Raw genomic sequence first — 20,937 nt, 5'->3', positions numbered from 1 at the left:
AATAAGTAGAGGTTAATCCTTAATTCCATGCTGAATTACTTTATTTTCAACAATTAATGTGTATCATTGTAACTCTGTTGACCAGCTGGGCTTCAAATAGCATTTAATCTCATCAGTGGAGTTTGTTAGTCTTTCTGAGCCACCTGAAGCAAAAACTAAGAGAAGAAGTCATAAAGAAAAACAAGACCTTCCCTTCTTTGTGTGCATGAAATCATAACTCAGTCTGATTCTAGCAACACCCTTGCAAAGCATGCATGATTGTTGATTGAGGAGTAAACTCCATAGACCCCCTATAAGTCATCAATTTGCCTTTTTATCACAGGTGAGAAACCGGCACTCAAGAGCTTATGCTGCTTTTCGCGAGACTGAAAACATTTTTGACTTGAGGTGCAGAACATAACCGAGCTAAGTGAGAAATCAGAGCGGACTCTGGGAGCTGATTGACAGACCACAGCCTCATTGCATCATCTTGATTTTTTTAAAGAATGTACTGAAAAATGCAGGCGGGTAGGTTCGGTCACACATAGGTGTAAAAGCAAAGACTTCTTTGAAGAGTGCTTCCGGTTAGCTTCGTTCCCATTCCTGTTAAAGTGGGTCTCCCCTGGGTGATCACGATATTCAGAACGAGAAGCATGTCCGCCTCTCAGTCCGGTTAATGATGCGTGTATACTGTACAACGGACATATATGCATGGCGGAGAAGCGCCACTGTATCCAGTGCAGCTGCGACTTCAGCAGCGAGAGGGGAGGAGTGTTAATTTGACCTGAGTGCGGTTTATTCCTCCCGTCTCTGGGAAGGTGCTGGGAGAGGCAGATGGAGGCGGTGTGTTTCCGTGGGTCGTTAATGAGATACTGGCTGGGGAGGACAGGCAAGGAATGGCTGCTCACAGAGGGGGCTTGTTTTGCACTTTTCCTCGTTTCTTCTCGCCCACAAGACAGCAGCTGGGGTTCAGTCTGGTTCCAAACAGGTGGGAGAGACCTCAGCCATGTCTCGGCTTCGGGATGCTGCGCCATTCGGAGCAGGGTTGCGCTTGGTTGTTTACTCGGGGGTCCGAGACTTTTGTCGAGACGGGACAGATTTGGAAGCGGGATGCCTGCCGCGTGGCGCCTCGCGTCAAGAAGGAAATGGCAGTGCAGTCACATCGAACACGGGGCAATCAGGGGCTTGTCATCTGGTACGTAGAATGAAAGCACGATACAGTCAAACATCATGATACTTGCTCTGATCTCTCTGACTGTCTGATTTGCTCTGTATCCAAGCGGCTACACTGTACGTTTTACACACGGAGAGGCTTACAGAAAACATGCCAAACATGCAAATGAATGTCGCAATCAAAATAAATGCCATATTACATAAAGGGCAGCAACCCATACATAGTCCTTACACACCACTCCTACAGGAGTCCACACAGAGCTCCAGAACCTGGAGGTTTAATTCTTTAATTACTGACTGAGCTCTCAGCAGCGTGATGCCTCGTGTGTCTCTGAGCTATGCTAACTGGCCCAGGCCCACACTGGCCAACGTCGCTGCACCCCTGTGTGAATTTCCTTCCTCGCTCTCCTCATCTTTCTCATCGCGTTTTTTCACCATGCTGCTGTTTATTCATGAATACCCTTCTACTCTGGTCTTCTTTTGTCACCTTATCGTTGAGGACTTATCAGCTGTGGCTGTGTGGTCCGAACGCCGGCTGATTGATTGACGTGACTGATTGGTGCTCCCCGATCACGGAACAGTTCCCGTCCTCGGGACCTGCGGAGCAAGTGAGTGTCCGCGATAGCCCGCACACCTGACGACGGGGCTTGTGTGCATTAATCAACTGCAAGATAATAGTAGCCGGTTCTCATTAGCAAGAGAGCTCTCCCGTGGCAGCCTGAAATAAATGGAAAAAAATCGCTGAACTGTCCTCCACTGCATTAATATTCTAAAGGTGCGGAAGTGGCGCTGGCTGTCTTCCAGGGAGGCAAGAGGGCCCGTACATCGCTTCCTAGAAAAGATCATCTGTTTTATGAGTTTAATAAAATTTCATAAGGAAGCACAAAGAATATTAAACATACGCCAGTCACATTAATAGAGCAGGGCAGAGGAGCGAAGCTGCCTGGAGTGGCTGGTAAGAGCTCTGTGGTTTCTGCAGGTCAGCCCCGACAGGCCGCCGGCCTGGGCAGGCAGGAGTCCTGCGGACGGCGAGCTGCCACTTCGACACGCGGCTCTCTGGTGAGCGGGCTCCTCGGGCAAGCTGCTTGGGGGGGCCCGCGGGTCTCCGACACGCAAACGCACACTGTAGAGGAACAGGGGGCGGTCAGAAGGACTGGTCTTGGAGCAGAGCGCTGTGCAGGGACGCACTGCTGGCTTAGTGACAGGAAGGGGCGAGGAGGAGGAGGAACGATGAAGAGATCTGGAGCAGGGCTTCAGTGGGGGGGGCAGAGTGGGTCGCAGGCAGAGGTAGATGGGAAGACGTTCGAGCGGGGAGCTGCGTCAGCACGCGCAGGCTGCAGAGGAGCAGGTGAATGCTGGCTCCGTGCTGGAAGGTACAGGAGAGAAGCACAACGTGCCGCATGTCCGGCCCGCACCCTGTGCGTGAGGCGAGAATGTTATCTGAATTCGGCCGGTGGGCGGTTCTGTGTGGAAGCCTACTGCAATGACGGCCTCTTGCTTTTTTTCTTTTTCCTTTTTGGAAGGAGATGGTCCAGTCTCCTCCACCCCCCCCTTGGCCAGCCCCACTGCGGTCTGTGAGCAGGCTCACCGTGGCATTTCGCCATTGTTCAGGAGTCAGGGACAGTGACCGTCCAGTGGTTTGTGCCTGGCAGTCCTTGCTCTGCCTGACTATATTTAGTCGATTATGAATATGTAATAGCGTTGAAAGTAATTCGGCCAGACATGCCACTGTCCAGCCTAATAACGTCAAAGTCATTAATGGCAGGAATCTAAAGTTCATCCTGACAGAGGGCCTTGGAATCCACAGCCTGTCCCACCGATTACGGCTGTGAAGAGGGATTCCAGCGCGCGGAGGGACGACTGCTCCGCTCACACGTACTGTATAGCAGCAATATGCGCTGCAGCTTGACCTACATACTCTCTGGAAGCCCGGATGCCAAGCGCCACTCTGGGGAAAAAAAGCCCGTCTCCGCCGTTGATTCTTGTACCGCGCTCACGCGCCGCACTGCGAGCTGTACGGTTTTGAGAATGAGTGGCAGTGAAGTACTGGCGTGAAGAAGCACTTGGCGAGCTTGTTCTGCTACTTAAAAAGAGATACTGACAGGCCCAAGATATCTCAAACAGCATGAGACCCATATCTGATAAATACACCTGAGATTGAAGAGACATTTATGGGAGTGATGTGTAACATAATTGTCTGTATTAACACTATTTTAAAATCTTAGAAGATGCCGAAACCACGCTTGATAGCACACACACACAGCTGGTATGACTATTTTCCTGTACTTGAGGGATAAATTTAGTTTTCCATATGTTCAGTGAAATTTGTATTGATGTAAGTTGACCAACCCTTCCAGATGCTCTGACAAAGAGCCTTTAAAAAAAAAAGAAACTTGTGCCGTAGCCTATTATTGAACATAATCAGCCAAAAGCACAAAAGATGTTAAAAGGCACGACAGCACCTTGCTGTTTTATCAAGGATTACCCAATACAAATTTACGAGTGTTAGGAAGCAGAATATGAAATTAAACAAGTGTATTTGTTGTGGTAATGTAAGCCTCTAAATTATGCTACATGTTCAATATATAACCCGTGTAAAACTGCCACTGTCTTTGAAGACACAAGAATGGTGGAGTTCTGTGACTAGCTCTCCCTGTGATAAGATTGTTCAAAAACACCACCTAGGGTGTATTTGCAGAAAAATAAAATGAGAAATCAGTTCAAAATGGACTAAACCTGGGCAGGAAAATGTTGTAAAACAACAGATGTAATCTAAGCCCGTTTACTATCGAGGAATATAATGAGGACAGCTACACTGCGGTGCTTTGAAAGCAAACCCTGCATGTGTACACACACACTTCCACCACAGCACTGATCAGTCTGTGGCTCAGCTGAACAAAGATCACCTAATTTTAATTAACAATTGAGGTAGTATTTTTCAGTTTTGAAGATGCCCACTGTCCAGGTCTGGTGTTTCTCATTCTGATATAATCCCCAATTGCAACACTTAACACACTCTGTACTGTCCTCATCCCATGCAAAAAATTCTTTCAGTGTCCTAATGTAGTTTTGATTATTGCTGCGCCTTCTGGGTGTATCCTGGGAGATGGCATATGGCTCGTCGATGCCTTCCTGTATCCCAGCGGATGGACGCTCACAGGGTCAGAGGTCTCCCTTCATCTGATGGACGGCTTTACAGAACACAACAGACTTCCCAAACCCCCCCAACCCGTCTTCTCAAACATCTGTAGGGTGTCTGGAACCACTGCCTCCGGGAGCACAGATTCGCTCTTGTGCTGCAAAATAAGAACAGTGAAGGAGCTCTTAAGGAAGCTTTCAGGATGTAAGGAGCTCTGAACTTGAGCATGAAGGCCACAAGTTTAATCTTCTCCAAACAAAAAAAAAATACACAGTATCTGGAAAAGCTCTGCAAACAATATGCCTGCAGTGTGATCACTTGTTCAGCTGCCCTTAGAGGTTTCAAATCACTGATGTGCGATTGAAGGTCTTATTTAGATCAGCCACAACTTTAGATCAGCCACAACTGCAGAACTAGTATGAAAAATGGCACTTTTACCTGCAACAGAATTGGCCCCTTCAGACACTTCAGTGTTGTAACAGTTCCAACGTATATACCATCCAGTAGTTCCTCTGGCATGTCTGAAGCCTCCCCTTTAAAGATCAACACTGCAGATTTATTTTTCTCTTCGGGGCCGCTTGTATTAATTCGCCTCTCCTTTCGTTCGGGGAAAAATAGTTTTTCATCCGATATCGGTGTAGACGGGCGTTTCTTGACATCTGGGCTCGTACTGTAACCAGGGCCCACTTGCTTGTTTTCTTTGCAGAATGGCTTGTGGTGAGAAAACTGAACGGAATGCATAGAGGCAGACCGGTAGTTTTCCAGTAACAAGGTCAGGCAAAATTATTTAGCTTTTGTATTCCCGGAAATTAATTCCCAGTGTCTCTGCCTGTGCCTTCAGTGTCTTTTATTTCTGTTTTCTGTCAGTCTTATTACACAGAGGACAATGCACACCGCTAGTTGCAGGATCGATATGGCAGTAATGGTTTCATGTCCCCATTACCGTTCAGGCAGAGCTTGACAGAAAGATGGCTGAACACTTTGTTGTCTGCTATGTTCAGGCTGAAAAGTAAAGCGAGCAGTCTGTTGACTACAAATAAATGTACCGCTGACTTTTCTTTCATCTCAAGGACTCCTGCAGTCTAGTGAAGATTCCTGTGAAGGTCATTTTTAGATCCCTTGTTTAAAGGATTAAGTTAAAAGGCATTTTTTTTGGGGGGGGGAAGAAATTCTGTTTACCTTGTCACAAGAAGGTTGCAGAATACTTTTCTGCTGAGCAACGCGCTCAGACAATCTATATCACTTAATATTTAGAAATGACTGGGAAATGTTGAAGATTTTCACCTGTGTTGTCATGGCAGTGATGATGATTTCATGGTCTATTCAAATCATAAAAACGTGAAGAAAAAAAATCAGTTTTGATTCCAATTTCCCCCCCCTTCCTCATACTAATGAAGGAGAAGATAGGATGATAAAGTAAGGAGAACTAACAACAGCGGCATTTTAGTGAACTTTAGTGAAGTCACAGAAATTGTAATTAAAATTCAGATTAACTCTCGATGTCAGCTCACGTTGCCAACTCCAACAGGAAGGGACAGGGAAGGACTGAGAGCCGCTCTCCGATGTGGCCAGTATCACGTTTGCCTGACCTTAATTCTCATGGCAGGCGAGGTGGCTGGTACCCCGGCGCGGAAAGGGAGGGACAGGCCCCAGTGAGCTGCACTCTGGTCCTGGGGTGTCCTGCTGGCGGAGCAGTCCGTGGGGATGTCGCTGTGTGGTTAACTGAGCTCGTCTTGGCCATTGCACAGCGAGCCCGGGAGCCCGGGACAACCCCCACCCCCCCGCCGTGTCGTCTGACCTCATTCATCGAAACGGGATGGGGCGCTGTTCCTCCGTCCGGCGGCCAGATCCTTCGTGCTCCGGTCCCGCGGAGAGTTCCTGTACGGAACGCACCGAGAGGCCTGCTGAGGGCTCACTGGGACAAGCTGACAGTATGGATTTATGGATTGGTTTCAGCCCGCTGTAGTCTGAATATCACCCAAGTGGGGCATGATTTTAATGACAAACTGAATAACGCCGTCCGCACTTGAGTCGGCCTTGACGTGGGCACACTGTCAAAATGAGTCGTCTAAGGGTGGATTTTACCCCGATGCTGCCTTTCTAATCAAGCTTACTGTGGCACTACATGACATTTGTTTCCATCATTGGAGACTGGCTTAATCTTTATCGCTTGTCATTTTGCATGTTATGTCCGCGAAACGTTATGTTTCGGACAGCTGAAACACTAAAGCAGCCTGCTTCCTTAGAAAAGTGGCACTGAATGTTGCCGAAAGAGGGAATTCTTGACAGGCTGTGATCAGGGTGAAGAAGCACAGTATATAGCGCTCTGACAGAAGAGCGGAAGGTGTTTGTTGGCTTGAGACTCCAGTACTGTCTTCATCATTAACCAACTAAGACATTCCCTTCCGCACAGGTGAGCTGCACTTCGTAAAGCAACGGTAGTTTGTTGCAGTGCTGGAACGCAATCATTTAATAATCATACTGTATGTAGAATACTTCTCGTTGCGACCTTCAAAATAATGTTACTTAAAAGGTAACTCAGATCATGATTCCTGATCTTGTGTTTATGCTGCTCAGCTAACATTAACCACGTGTTTAAAGCATCGAGTGTCCTAGACCAGCAGATCTCACCACTTCTCCCTGCCTGAAGAAAGTGGCTTTCTCTCTTTCAGTGGTCCAGCGCAGCTCTCCTCTTCAATCCGCCCCCTTGTTATACAGCAGCCACCCTGCAAGCTTCACAGTGTTCGTGTTTTTTGTAAGAGGGAGATTGAGCCATACTGTCTGTGACTCTTCTTCACAAGCTCCATCCTCTCCCAAACTACAGTAGGTGCTGAACTACTGTAGGAACCTCTGCTGACATTCACTTCACTAGGGACAACAGCATCCAAGGATGGAACGTTTTGGGAATCTCTGGAATACTGGGTGAGAAAAGTTTGGCTTAACCTGCTTGGTTATCGGGCAGCCTCCCGGCCACGGGACGGGGAGACTCGAACCCGGGGTCAGACGGAGTGAGCCCAGGGGCAGCTGCAGGGTGGAGATGGGGCAGAGGAGGGAGGCTGGAGACGAATGAGCAGGGAGGTGTGTGAGTTCCGGTTTGGTGGTGATGGTGATTAGGTGCAGCTGTGTGAGATTGACATGCTGTTATCCCACCCCAGACATCAGTTAGCATCTCCCATTGGTGAGCAGGTGAGACTGATGTACAGACTTGCGACAGCAGAGCTGGGAAGGGGCTGGAGCAGGCACAACTGGAGGTCTTCTTGTCTTTCCGCAATAAGGATTGCTCACATGAAAAAGCATCAGGTCAAACCTTGCCTGCTTTCTTTGGATGCACAATATTCATACATGGGTAAGAGGACATGGTTAAGATTAGGGTTTGACCTCTTCCCAAGTTTACATTTTAAGCTCCGTAAGCGCAGTTTGCCTTCATGCACATAGTTCTAATACAACAGTAGAACTGCGGTATGACATGATCTGATCCCAGGATATTTTTTAATTAAAACTGTCGGATTTGCAGGACTGACTTTGTGCGTAATGCAGCAATTATTATACTTCCATCTCAGATAGCGCACGCTCTGTGTAACACAAGATCTTTCCGTTTCAGACATTTACTTTAAGATAATCACAATATAACATCCATCTAAATCGAGCCAGTGCATTTCCGGGCCTGTTGTACAGGCACCTGTGTTAGACACTGATTTAATGTTATGTCAGATGTACCCTGGAGAAAAGAGCACTGGGGTTTTCAGGTAGAGCTGCAATAAAAATCTGACCTGACACTGACCTGTCAGAAACAAGGATGACACTGCGACACCTCAGCTCAGATGACAAGTGCTTACTGTCCCGTCAGCAGCACTTTGTTTTTATTACCAGGTATCTGTTATTGGCTAGAAGATTTGCAGAAAACAGTGCAAAAGGATAGAGTTTGGAACAGAAATATAGCGGTGAGGCTTCCTCTAGCTGTACTGCACCGGTCACTGTAATCTCCGCATTTGTAGAGTGCACAACCTCACCTCATTCTTATTTATGATGTTTTTTATTGAATTCCTGGTCAGTGGGAAGGAGTGATCTCTTTCGAACTTACTCATGCAGTGTCCAGTCTGTAACAGCCTTGCAAATGATGAAGGACATTTTACATCAGGAAGGAGAGGAAAAGACAACCACATATAGGATATTCTACAGTACAGTAAGACAGCCAAACTTTACACATACAGCACAGGATCCAGAATTAAATTAAATAAACCTGTTCAGATCTGTACTGCTTTTTTTTAAACTGTAGTATTTCTTATTGGTTCTTACAGTTTGTTCTTTGGTTTTTGTAGCAAAACGTACAAGACATTTTTTTTACTTTATTTGTATTTCAGCAAAATAATGTATCACAAAATTAAATTAAAATAAGTATATGGGTGAGTCTGACTAATCTGAATGCTTTCTACATGAGTGTGCTCTGGTTGTGTGCCAATAGTAAAAGTCAGTTATGTTCTTCAGACTATAGTATAAAAATGCACATTACTTGTTTTGTAGTTCTCATTGTATTGAGTCAAAATCTATCCTGTTTTTTTATACCATTCTTTTGCAGGATGGTTTTGTTTTCAGTTTAGTGGTTGTTCGGTAGTTGTAAATCACCTTGGTCAAGGTCAATGACCAACTAATAGTCGTGAACTAAAATAGTAATGAATTATTATACATTTTAACATCTTTCCAAACAGACAAATAGCAGAACAGACAGACGCCTTCATTGTGAAAATATTCTGTTGCCAGCAAGGTTGTCACTGATTCCTCAGCCAAATTGGCTGTCTGCTTGTGGAGGCATGTAGGATACCAGTCTTTCTGGGTAACGCAACAGGGGATTAACGACACGCCCTGATGGAAGATACACGTCATTCTGTGAAAAGTAGCAGTATGCCCAGAGAGCCCAATGGGAGAAGTTCATATTGTGTCTAATGCACCAGGCGACCAGGGGAAATAAACAGATCACTGAACGCTTTATCGCTAGGAAAAATGTTGCTTACTGGTGAAGATTTTTTTTTTAAAAAAAGGGGGCAAGCGTGTCTTCCAGCTCAACGCTGAGCATTAACAGCCATGGATAATGCGTGTATCATTTCGTGGATAATTGTCTCATTTCGCAATGTGATGCTTCTTTGAGGTCTGCTGAGTGATGACTGCACGCGAACTTGCTCAGAGAGACGCTGATCAGCCCTGACAGGGTGTGATCTGCACTGAGCCAGAGCAGCGAGATCTCAGCCCATTCTACTAATGAGATCAGCAGGAGACGCAGAAACTGCAGGATCGCCAGCTACGCTAACATCACATGGGCGGACAGCTAATTTATCTTCGCCGGTGTTGCACCAGCCTGCTGCCATGTTTACCATTAACTGCTTTATAACCCGAAATCTGCATGCATGGTTGTGGATATTATACCAGCCCTGCAAGAAAATCTGAAATCGATTGCTTTTCCTGCCCAGTAGCTGGAACATGACACTCAAACCAGAGGACAGAAGTGGAAACTACAAGGAAGTGTGTTCATAACCGCAAGCTTTTGTCACTAAGAGTAGTGGGGGGTCTGGCGCAAGCAGCTCGGCCATGTGGTGAAAGCCCATTCGTACACCCACGGGTTCTTCATTAAACAGCTGGATGAGACCCTTGGATCAATCAGCTCCCTGCAAAACAAACGAGCTGGACAAGACCCTCCTCTCAATGGGACACCTTTAGGCTCTCTGCAATGAGAGCCTGATGCTGTTACCTGGTATTGCAGGTGTGGGAGTGCAAAATGCCATCGTTGAAATTTATTCCACTCAGTCCCGTAGAAATTCTCTTTGCTTGTCTTCACTCTTAAACTAATTTTGCCGCAAAGTGTTGATGTCTTCATTGATTAATTCTGAGGAAAACAGAAGAGAGTTGCCCCACGGAGTCCTGAAAGTCCTGTAGTTTCACATGTTGTTCACCTGTTGTTGGCAAGGAAAAGCTGATGACTGATTCTGTGTTTGTGCCTTTGGAATTCTCCACCCATAAAGAAGCCGTGCATCTTTTTGGGTCACATATGGTTTTAAAACCTTTGTAAACTGCCATTCCAGAAAGCAAAGGGAAATCGTCTATAAATTAGGGTGCCACAAGCATCTACAGCTCTGTTCAGTTCAAAATGCTCCTTCACCCTAACCTAGGCAGGGAGGAAGTGTGGTTTGAATGGTGAGCCTCCTTGGAGTAACTCACCTGGGTGAGGAGAACGACCCGCTGGGTCTCCTCCCTCCTTTCAATGAGGAATGAGCCAGGGAGCCGCTGCAAACTCAGTTTTCAGACTTTATCTCACAGAGGTGTTGTCTGCCATGTAAAGAATGGAAAGGAAGACTATCTCATAGCCGCAGACCAGTCTTGAATTGAATCCGAGGTGAGCAGGAGCTTCTACAGAGCCCACAGAGCAGTGGGATCAGACAGATATGCAGAGCAGCCTAGCGTGTGCTTACTGTTTATACCCACTCACACGTGTGCACAGACTGAGCGGAAAATTCTCAACTGCTTCCCGCCTGATCCCCCCGATTCCAGTGCCAAAGCCTTTGGTTCTTGAACTTAATGGACTTGGAATCCTTGACACGCGTCTCCAAAGGCCCATATTAAATCTCTGATGTCAACCGCGAGACCCCAACTGCCACGCTAGCATCAATTCTCACCGTTAAGAGGAAGAGTTCCTGTCTTTTGCTGTCAATAAAATATGACCTTGTAAAGGGTATTGTGACCTTTAAAGCCATTTGTAGCATTCCCACACAGCAGCGGTCTGAAAAAAACAGCACTTCCTTCACCACACACCAAAAATAAGCACAGAAGATCGTGCATGCTTTTCAGATTAGAGGAATTATTTAAGTTAATGTTTGAGCATGCACTGTAGGTAAATCGAGCTCTGTGTAAATATATAATGACCAAGGGTTCATCCTGTTTACCCCTGCAAAATATAATATTCCAAATTCGTAAAGGATAATAATAATAACAGCGGGATCTTTCTACATTTGACTTATCGTTGCATGGTTTTGAAACCAAGACTTTCCGCTTGGTTCATTTTATATAGCCACATTTTGCCACCCGTAAAAAGTAAATCCTGGAGTTCTTGGCTGTTTTTATTTCTCATGCCTCTCTGAATGAGTCTCATGTATTTTAACATCAGTTGACCACAAGGACTCAAAGACGTCGAAGTGGTTGTGTTTTTCTTCCCTGGGACACTCAGCTTGCCATTTAATTGCTTCTGAATCTGCAATCGTTTCTGCAGTTTGAAAATAACACAGTTCTTGCTTTTCACAATGCATTGATGCAGTATGTGTGGCTTAACCACTAGCTTACAAACGAGTGCAAAGATTGCTGTTCGGTGTATGGGCATTTGTAAATCCAGGCTTCGTACTGTCTTTGAAACATCTGCTCCTCCTTCCCTCCAAGAATCACAGATCTCTCAAAAGGCTGGGAAAGGGCTTGATCCCCTCTCGATACCGCTGCCCCTTGTTCAGATGCACTGCGGACAGGCGCCTCCGTCAGGAGTTTACACAGTACTGGGACAGTGCCTCTGCAGCCAAGGGCATTCTGTAACCATGGTAATCCCTCCATGATTAAACAAATAGCGTTTGCTATTAGAAAGTTAAGGATAATCTGATCCATGTTCGTTAGTGTGTAAAATAATGCACGGAAAGGCCATGCTCTTAATTAGCTGAAGAGCACAAAGAAGCTATAATTAGACCGATTCACTAACCAAGCTGCAGATTGCAAATATCAGACCTTGCTGGGTTTCAAACATGTTTTAAAGCTCTACAATCAATTGCACCACGGGGTATATGTTTCTAATTTTCCATCTCCACAGCTGAAAGAAAGACAGGCCTGATGCCCTGTAAATACAGTACTTAGAGTTAAATGTGTAAAATGCCATCCTGTACCATATCATTTTGTTGTAACAGTAAGATACTGTATATCCATAGACAGACTCAAAGTGAAAATGCACCCAGTTGCCATTTGCCCATAAAATGAAGTTAATTGTTACAAAACCACCAAACTACAAAACCTATGAACTGCATGTTCAACTGTGAATTAGGAAGGCTGTTCCCACTGCCATAATTAGCATTCTCGTTGTTTTTATTTGAATTATTCTGTTGTATTACTGATCACTATTTATATACAAGCTTTTGTAAAAAGCATTCTCAGGTTTTAAGAATTACAGAGTAATTAAGTATAAGTCTATTAAATACTTTTGCTGGGCTCATGATCAGAACGTTATTATGCTGTTACCAGATAACCTGCAGACAGAATGTAGCTGATAATCTGCAGAAGGTGCTCCTGTCAAATCTTTTCTCAGATGTTGTTGTCTAAACAAAGACAGTCGTAGATTTTATAAATGCCGTATAAATGCAAAATCAATTTTCTTTAGAGATCATAACGCTTATGTGTATTCAAGCAGGAATGCAGACGTTTGTCTGCAGTTGTGACTTCACAACGGCTTTCAAATCATGCGAAAAATTGTTAAAATAGTGGACAAAAACATTGGTTTGTGCTATAGTTCAGTGAATTTAAACACTTGGGAATTTCTGGAATGTGAGCCTGTGTGTGGACTAGACCTCAGAGCAGTGGCCTTTATATGGTCTGTGGGCACCTTCCTGTGACGCTGTTACAGCAGGATGTGTAGAACAACGTTTTTGTCCAACCTCTTGCAGGTGTAATGAGATGAGACAGATGCCTGACAGGCTGTGCTCCTGGTGACCTGGAGAGTCAGGGTGTCAAAATGCAAGAGGATATTAGTAATTTAGTAATTTAATAGAGCAACCACAGTGAAGTATATAAGCAATGCCCCTAAAGCAAAGAATTGATCGATGGCTAGTTTAGGTTTTAAAACAAGCTTTGAATTTCACAAATTAGTTAACAACAGAAGCTCAGGAGGATTGGTAGATCCTAAGTCGCGTATGTAGATTCTTCTTCCTGAGTTTCCCTTTGCTTTTTTCTTTTCTGCCTCCCCCATCATATCTGCACCCTTGCAGCAGCTCCCTGGCTCATTCCTGGGGGCAGGGGGGTGGGCTCCGGCCAGCCTCACCCTTACAGTCAGGAGCAATTCCCTCAACAAGGCCAGTGAGACCAAACATCCCCTAATACATTGGCCCCGCTACTGTAGTCATTAGGGTATACCTCTATCATATTCATCAGGGTATATCTATCATGTATCAGGATCTGAACAAGCTACTAAACTAAATTTTAAATCTTATTTAGGAATAACAGATGGATGGACAGACAGACAGTCACACATACAGTATTGCTCACTGAGAAACTCACAGTGTATTTTCTCCGTGTATGTGTGTACTATGGATACATGTGGGATACAGCAAAGATGTACAGTAAATAAGAGTGGAAATATAAGTAGACAGTTTTCTCAGAGATCAATGAATAAGACAAAGTGCTGCCTAAATGTATTTTTTTTATTGGAGCACGTTAGACACTAAAAAAAAAAGTCACACTTCAGGAAATATTTCAATTTCAGACTTATTTATTGCAGGAATGTCTGTTTATAGTGATAATATAAGTGTTCCTTAAAAACTCGAAAACAAAAGAAGACATGTAGTTCATTATACTTAACATTAACATGGCACTGCTCAATAAAATATTCCCGGCAATATTTCTCAAAGTCTGCTGCAGCTCAGTACTGGCTGACCATAAGAGGTCCCCAGTGTTTCATCACAAACACTGATGCAGTGGGAGACTGCTGTAGTACTTTCTTACCCGAAAGGAACACACTCACAAAAATGCTGCAAATAACAGTAGCAGCTTGCTCCGATTTCTATGGCTTTTTGTGAAGAGAAATGTAACAAGATGATTATATACTAAAATGGCATTGATTGCGCTGTGTCACACGGTATCAGTGTGATTTATTTTTTAAATCCAGAACCCTTGTAATCGACTAATATATCCACAACAAGCTGGGGGTCACCAAGTCCTTGTGACTTATTTATTGACTTAATATTTCTAAGGGTCCAGTGTAACATCAAAGTGTCATCACAGACGCTGCAGCACCATGGGGGAGGGGGCAGGCCTCCCAGATTCTCATATCACATTACTATGGGTTTCCGACACAAAGATCACAGGAGATGAACATTCCCAAACTGACTGTGACATTAACAGCAGACTCGAAGTGGAACATGGGTTTTTCACAGTCAAGAACAATATCATCAGTTGCTGAAGGGAAATATATTACCCAAGAAAGTCGAAATATACATTTTCGGAATCTCTAAATAACACTTTATTTCGTTTTTGTCAAAAACACACGTTTCAGCCTCGATACTGTATGTCACAGAGAAAAACAGATGTAAAATGAAGATCTGTATGGTCTGAGTTCTGTTATCATTTTCCCAGTGGCTGTAAGAAAAATATTATTTTTTTTATTTGTAGTTTTTTTACAATTGTGTTTTGATAAAAATAAGCACTTTGGCCAATTCAATATATAGTATATGTTTCCCGTGGCAGTAATTCAGCTATAAAATTCCAATACGATTTTACATAAATAGAATGTATGCAAGCATGCCAGGTTCTAGTTCCTGGCTTTTCTGATACTGTATCTGGCTACAGTACATCCTCATGCACAGCTTGTGCACAGACAGAGTGAGCACAGTGCCAGTCAAGCGCACTCTATAGCTGAGAGCAACTCCAGTGCAGTCCATGCACAAAACAGACACAGCAAGTGAATCAGGGCTGGAGCAGCTTTGCCAGTCAATATTTGCAACTCATTAAATTTAGTCAAATCAAATAAAAACAGTAGGAAAAAAAACTCTTTCTTCCAGATTTACCAATGGTTTAAAGATATTTTAAAAACATCTCTTCCACTAGAAATATGATTTTCTATTCCTTTTTCCTTTGGAGGTAGAATACCCTTGTATCTTTCATTTTTTAGGAATTATAAGAAAGACCCTTGTATGTTTTCACCTGAGACAATAGGTTATTCAATATCCCGTCTGTCCCCTGAATAAAGGGTAAACATTGGATGCCACTTAAGAACGTACGAACAGGCTCCCAGTGGTATTCCTGAGGAGCTGTGCACGAGAGACACCGTGTAATAACAGCACTGATCTGCACATGCAGGAAACGAAGCCGGAGTTATGTAAGGACGCAAACTTCTCCTTTGTCCCCTGCAGCCCGTGATGAGCTAATCCCCTCACGGCAACATGCTTCGCTTTTAATATTTACAAACATTTCCATCGGTTCCAGGATTCGTGTTCAGTGCAGATAATGCCGCAACGCTACTTTAAATACTGTAAGCGTCCTGAAAGTTTTTCTTGTGTTTTTTTTTCCCCCAGTTCCTAGAGTTGTTTAGACAACCCTCAAGATCTGTACCAAAAAAAAGTCCGTATCTGGCGCATTATCAGAACAAATCACTGGCTCTGGGCTCATGTCTGCAAGCTAGAGTGTATGTTGTCCTCCAGAGTGAGAAAAGCACATTTACTTAATTCTTTGCACATGTTTTCCACATCTAAACATTTGCAATTCAATCCCATCTGTGGCAGTCCCAGTCCTCAGTTTATCAATTAACAGCTCAGATATGGCAAAAGCTTTTAATTTCCTGTGGAGATGCATTTACAGGTGGATATAAATTATAGGCAGCCCTGCAACTCACAACTGGCTGCCCACATGCTCAGCAGGTGTGAGCCTGGTCAGTACCTGGATGGGAGACCTCCTAGGAGAGCTAAGGTTGCTGGAAGAGGTGTTAGTGGGGCCAGCAGGGGGCGCTCACCCTGCGGCTCATGTGGGTTCTAATGCCCCAGTATAGTGACAGGGACACTGTACAATAAAACATTGCTGTTATTCGGCTGAGACATAAAGCCGAGGTCCTGACTCTCTGTGGTCATTAAAAATCCCAGGGTGTTTCCTAAAAAGAGTAGGGATGTTACCCTGGTGTCCTGGCCTCTGGCCTTTACCAGTCGCGGCATCCTAATGATCCCCATCGATGAACTGGCCTCATCACTCTGTCCACCTCTCAGGAAGGTTCAGGATCTAGCTACGGTTGTGCTATCTCAGTAGAGATCGCTGGGCTGTGAGCATGTCCGGGCTCTCACTGCTTTGAGGCCTTCTTTGTAATCATCAGAACAAAACAAGTGACAGGAACAGCTTTTCCTGCAACTGTGATAAGATCAGCTTGACTTACGGTATATTGGCTAACGTTTCGCAACTGGATCAGGCCACATAACCTCCATTATCTTCTGCCCTGAAGTCTGTGGCACAACTCTTCCTACTGACTAACCCCAAGGAGCGACTGCAGCACAGTTCCCATCCTTGAGGTGTTCAAGCAGCGAGCTCAGAATAAGACAGCCTATGTACAGTAAATGCTTTTAGAATCTGGCTGAAAACAACTCATGCAATGCAGGGAATAAACTTCCAGGCCTTTTTTTTTTTGCAAGCCTGTACTGACCTCCTATTTTACAAATGCATAGAAATGATGACTTTTCCACCTGAGACCTTAGCCTCACTCAAACCAACCCCCCACCCCCTCCTGCTCCTCCCCCCTGCCTCTCCGTATTTGGAGAACAGACACGTATTTATTTGAATTAAACAGCTGGGAGCAGTGTGATATTTGACTGGTATTAGAAAGAGTGTGTGGGAGGCTGATAATACCTCAGGTTTTATAAAATAGTGTTTAGTCCTGTTGATGTGGGGATTTCTGGTGTCTCCTGTGAGAGTCAGATATAGTTAATTTCCTGCACAAGCTGGAGGCTGGGCCACACAGATATTACTGTGTTATTTAGAATAGAAAGGTCAGGTATGAGATTGAATAGTAATTGACAAAAGAAACAACTGGGGATACCAGGCAGTCGGCACCAATGACTGGAATTAAAATGATTTCTCTAAAGCTGTCTACATGTGCTTTCCTTTGTTCTAATTATTTTGATCACATAAAGGGTTGTGCATGCATGGTGCTGAACTAAGTGAGGATTTTTAAATGAGCTTCAGTGGTCAGTAAGTTCCCCGTGCATAAAAGTTATCATCCTCATTCTCAGTCTCAGGGGGGGTTTGAAACATATATGTACCGAATATAAATTAATTGCTTATTCACGCAAACATGCATTAATAAACAGTGCAAACTATTTAAATTTTTACAACAATAAGAAGAGCAGCACAGTGGCTTGACCCTTAACTGTATGACCTCCACAGCTCTTAGGTCCCGAGTCTGATGCTGGACGGGGCACCTTGTGTGTGGAGTTTGCATGTTTCCTTGTGTTTTCTCTAGGTGCTCTGCTTTCTTTTCACCTCCCCTAGAAATGCTGGTCAGGCTAGGTGGCGTCTCTTAATTGTTTATTTTCTGGTTTTATATAACTATGTTTATTTTTGCATACAGTATCTTTACGTAAATACATGTAAGGATAAATGGCTCTTCATGTTTAATTGTATGTCATTTTAGTTTTATAGAGTCACATTGAAAGATAAAGAATTTAAAAGGCTGCATTTTTTGCACCCTGGCCAAGGATCTCCGTCCCTGAAGGTCTGGCTATTCTTTTTCAAATAAAGCCGTGTATTGAGAGTATGAAAAATATTGCACTGTAGGAATGTAAATAGTTGCCATCAATAAACATCACCGGTTTAGATTAAATTTATCTTCTTCACTTAATGCGTTTCACAGATGCCTGTCCCTCGGCTGCTGACCTTTCCAGTGAAGCTCCTGAAACAGCAGATATTGCAAAATACTTTGTTTTGTAGGCAATTTATTTACGAACTGCAGACTGTAAAAGAGTTTATTAAAAGAGCTACGGAAATGTCAGATTACTCCTAACCATGAGAGCCTTCTGTTCCACTGCATGGGGTGACAAGCCAACAACGGCTCCCAATATAAAAATCTTTGTATATCAAATTCTGACTTTGATTCCATAACGCGTATTGAAGTGGTTTTGTCTGTTTGGATTAAAGGTCAGTACCATGAGAACACTTACAAATGACAGTCAGTCCTTCTAGCCTGTTTGGTGTCAGTAGCTAATTGGTATGAGGATCTCATCCAGGTGTTTCTTGAAAGAAGCCTGGGCATGGGTTCCAACAACATGGCTGAGCTTCTTGTTCCAGCCTCCCACCACTCTCTGTGTATTAGGCTGGTTATTGAAGTCTACGTTTTACTCCATGTGAGTGATATGCCTCTGCTGTGTATTGTACTGAGCTGTAGGTAGGTTTCACATGATTTTCTGTCCAGCTGTAAAGTCACTTACTGGCAGGATATGTCAACTCCACTTCTTGTATACAAAAGGAATTTTATAGTTTTTTTAAGATTATCTGATTTTCTGCATTGCTTGAAAGTGGTCAACGTACCAGCAAAAAGTATAGTAAAATGTTGAGAAAACAAGATTCCTGCCTGCCAGATATAAAAATTTGGATTATGAAATAAATGAATATTTTACTATATTAAATTCTGTAATAATAGCAAGGAGAAAAGATGTATCTGCAAAGGGTTTTAAAATACACACGTAACGCTTTCCATCGTCTCCTACAAGCACAGGAAATTCCTTTGATATCAACACGACGGCATTCCCATGCAATTATAGTTGATCACGTTTCAGCTGTGTCACTCCCACAGTCCCTGTCGTGTTCGTGTGCCTTCACTCCTTTGCACAGTTGGAAACCATTCTTAATCCCAGAGTTGTTTTTTTTTTTTTAGTTCAAAAAGGACCTAGATTGGTAGAACTGAAACTGAAATCCTTCCTCATTTATCTGCAGGAGAGAGATAAGTGAGCTTCCTCACATCCCCGGGTGAGTGCGCATAAATCTTGCCTTGGAGGGACCAGAATCTCTAAAGCTGAGGGAGTGACTCCTCGCCCTTGCCAGTCCCGACTTCTCTTTGGAGAACGGAGAGAAAAGGCATCCCGTGCTCTCGGTATTAAAACACAAAGCGTTAATTGTAGGAATGCCTGCTGGGTAAAATAATCACATCCCTTCATCCCCTCCTCACGCTCATAGCTCAGGGCAACTCCTCAAATTTGTAAAGAATTACTGCACTCAAATTGCACTAAATTTCTCTTTCACAGACTCAGGATTTTCAGTTTGCAAGACGTCACAAGATAGCCTTTGATCCGCATAGAAAGAATATCATCATCATCATTCCATCTATGCATTCTTGTTTTTAGGAAAATAAAGTATATGGATTTTGAACACATTTTGAACAATCTTGATACTGTAAAAATGTTTTTTGGCATCATTCTGATTACTTGATTCAGCCGAGTGGCTCAGACTGTTGCGTTGTATGGACACCCAGTCACCTCATCAGAGAGAGAGCTGATAGGTCACGTGATGAGGGTATTTAGACTGCTGAATGTCAGGCCTGGTGAAAATCCAAAAAGAAACATACAGAAGGGAACTTGATATGCGCTGCTTGTCCTGAGAACAGTGCCTTTGTACCATAATGTTGGAGGCCAGGCTGTCAGCACACAACCACTCTCTGTCTGTGGGTGCTCACAGCCTGACAAGACCAATCAAACACAGTTTATCAATATCAGGTCATGATCTGGGAGACCACAAGTTAAGACTCCACGCCAAGATCAATGGAGAGGTCCAAGTGCGATGGTCTGGGCAGGAGTGTTTAGTGGGTACAGGACACTACTTGCAGTGATTAATGGCAGCCTGACTGCCTAGCAATACACTGATCGAGTCATGACCGAGACCTGCTGGCTCATCCTAACAGGACAGGGGCCCGTGTAACAGTGGCTTTCCTGCATGGTGACGAAGTGACTGTTGTGCCATGTGTTTCCTCCTCACCAGACTTGAGCCTCGTTGATCATTCATGGGATGCGCTGGAATGATAAGTGCCTGAGAGACCAGCAGGTGCAGAAAACATCTGCAACCTGGTACCAAGCCTGCGCTCGATCTCAAACTTGTACTGCTTTGATGGGTGGCCGCACGCACCACCAGCCTTTCAACCTTCTTGTGACTTTCACATCAGAACACCCTAGTGAGTCATAGAGATGACAAATGCTGACCAGCATAATGACTTTACCTGCATTATGTCCGTATGGGAAATGACACTGCATCCTTCACAGTTCTTTGAATGAAAGCAGCTATTCCAGTGCTCCGTGAGCTACAGTATATGATCTTTCCTTCGGCTTGAAGCCGGGTGGAGACCTCTCTGCCATCTCTCCAAGCCCCGGGCTCCGAGATGGCCGCTGAAGCCAAGAGCCTCTTTAGACATTTGCAACCCTGTGCACAGGGAGCTCAGCTGTTATTTCAAGCGCAATGTTGGCCGTCTAAGGTGCAGTAGAATTCAGAGCTGTCTGTCACTCTCTGCTATGGACCTATCCGTTCCTATTCAGAGGTTTTCCGTTTTCTTCAAAAGTGGGTAGTAAAATAAAAAATGGGTGGACGTGTGATTTTCGATCAAGGCAGCTTCAAGAAAGCACTCCCCTGGCTAGCTCAATTATCTCAATTGAATCATCTCGACCTCGCTTGCAAAAATAAAACGCAGCTCTCTGCGAACTGTTAATTATAAATACCAGTAACCACCTTTATCATTGGCAGCTTCAAAAATCTCCATTAAGCAAGAACCTGATCATGCTTAAGATGGCTTTTCCCCTCATGACTCAAGCATGCAAGGTCAAGGCCGAGTCTCCTCGTATAGGCACTGGCTCAAAGGGCTGATGGCCTATAGCTGTTCTTCTGTGTGATGTAAAACACGTTGTGTA

The sequence above is a fragment of the Lepisosteus platostomus genome, chromosome 11 (assembly GCF_059453375.1).
Source record: "Lepisosteus platostomus isolate fLepPlt1 chromosome 11, fLepPlt1.hap1, whole genome shotgun sequence".
NCBI lineage: Eukaryota > Metazoa > Chordata > Actinopteri > Semionotiformes > Lepisosteidae > Lepisosteus > Lepisosteus platostomus.
Note: the sequence above shows the minus strand (reverse complement) of the source record.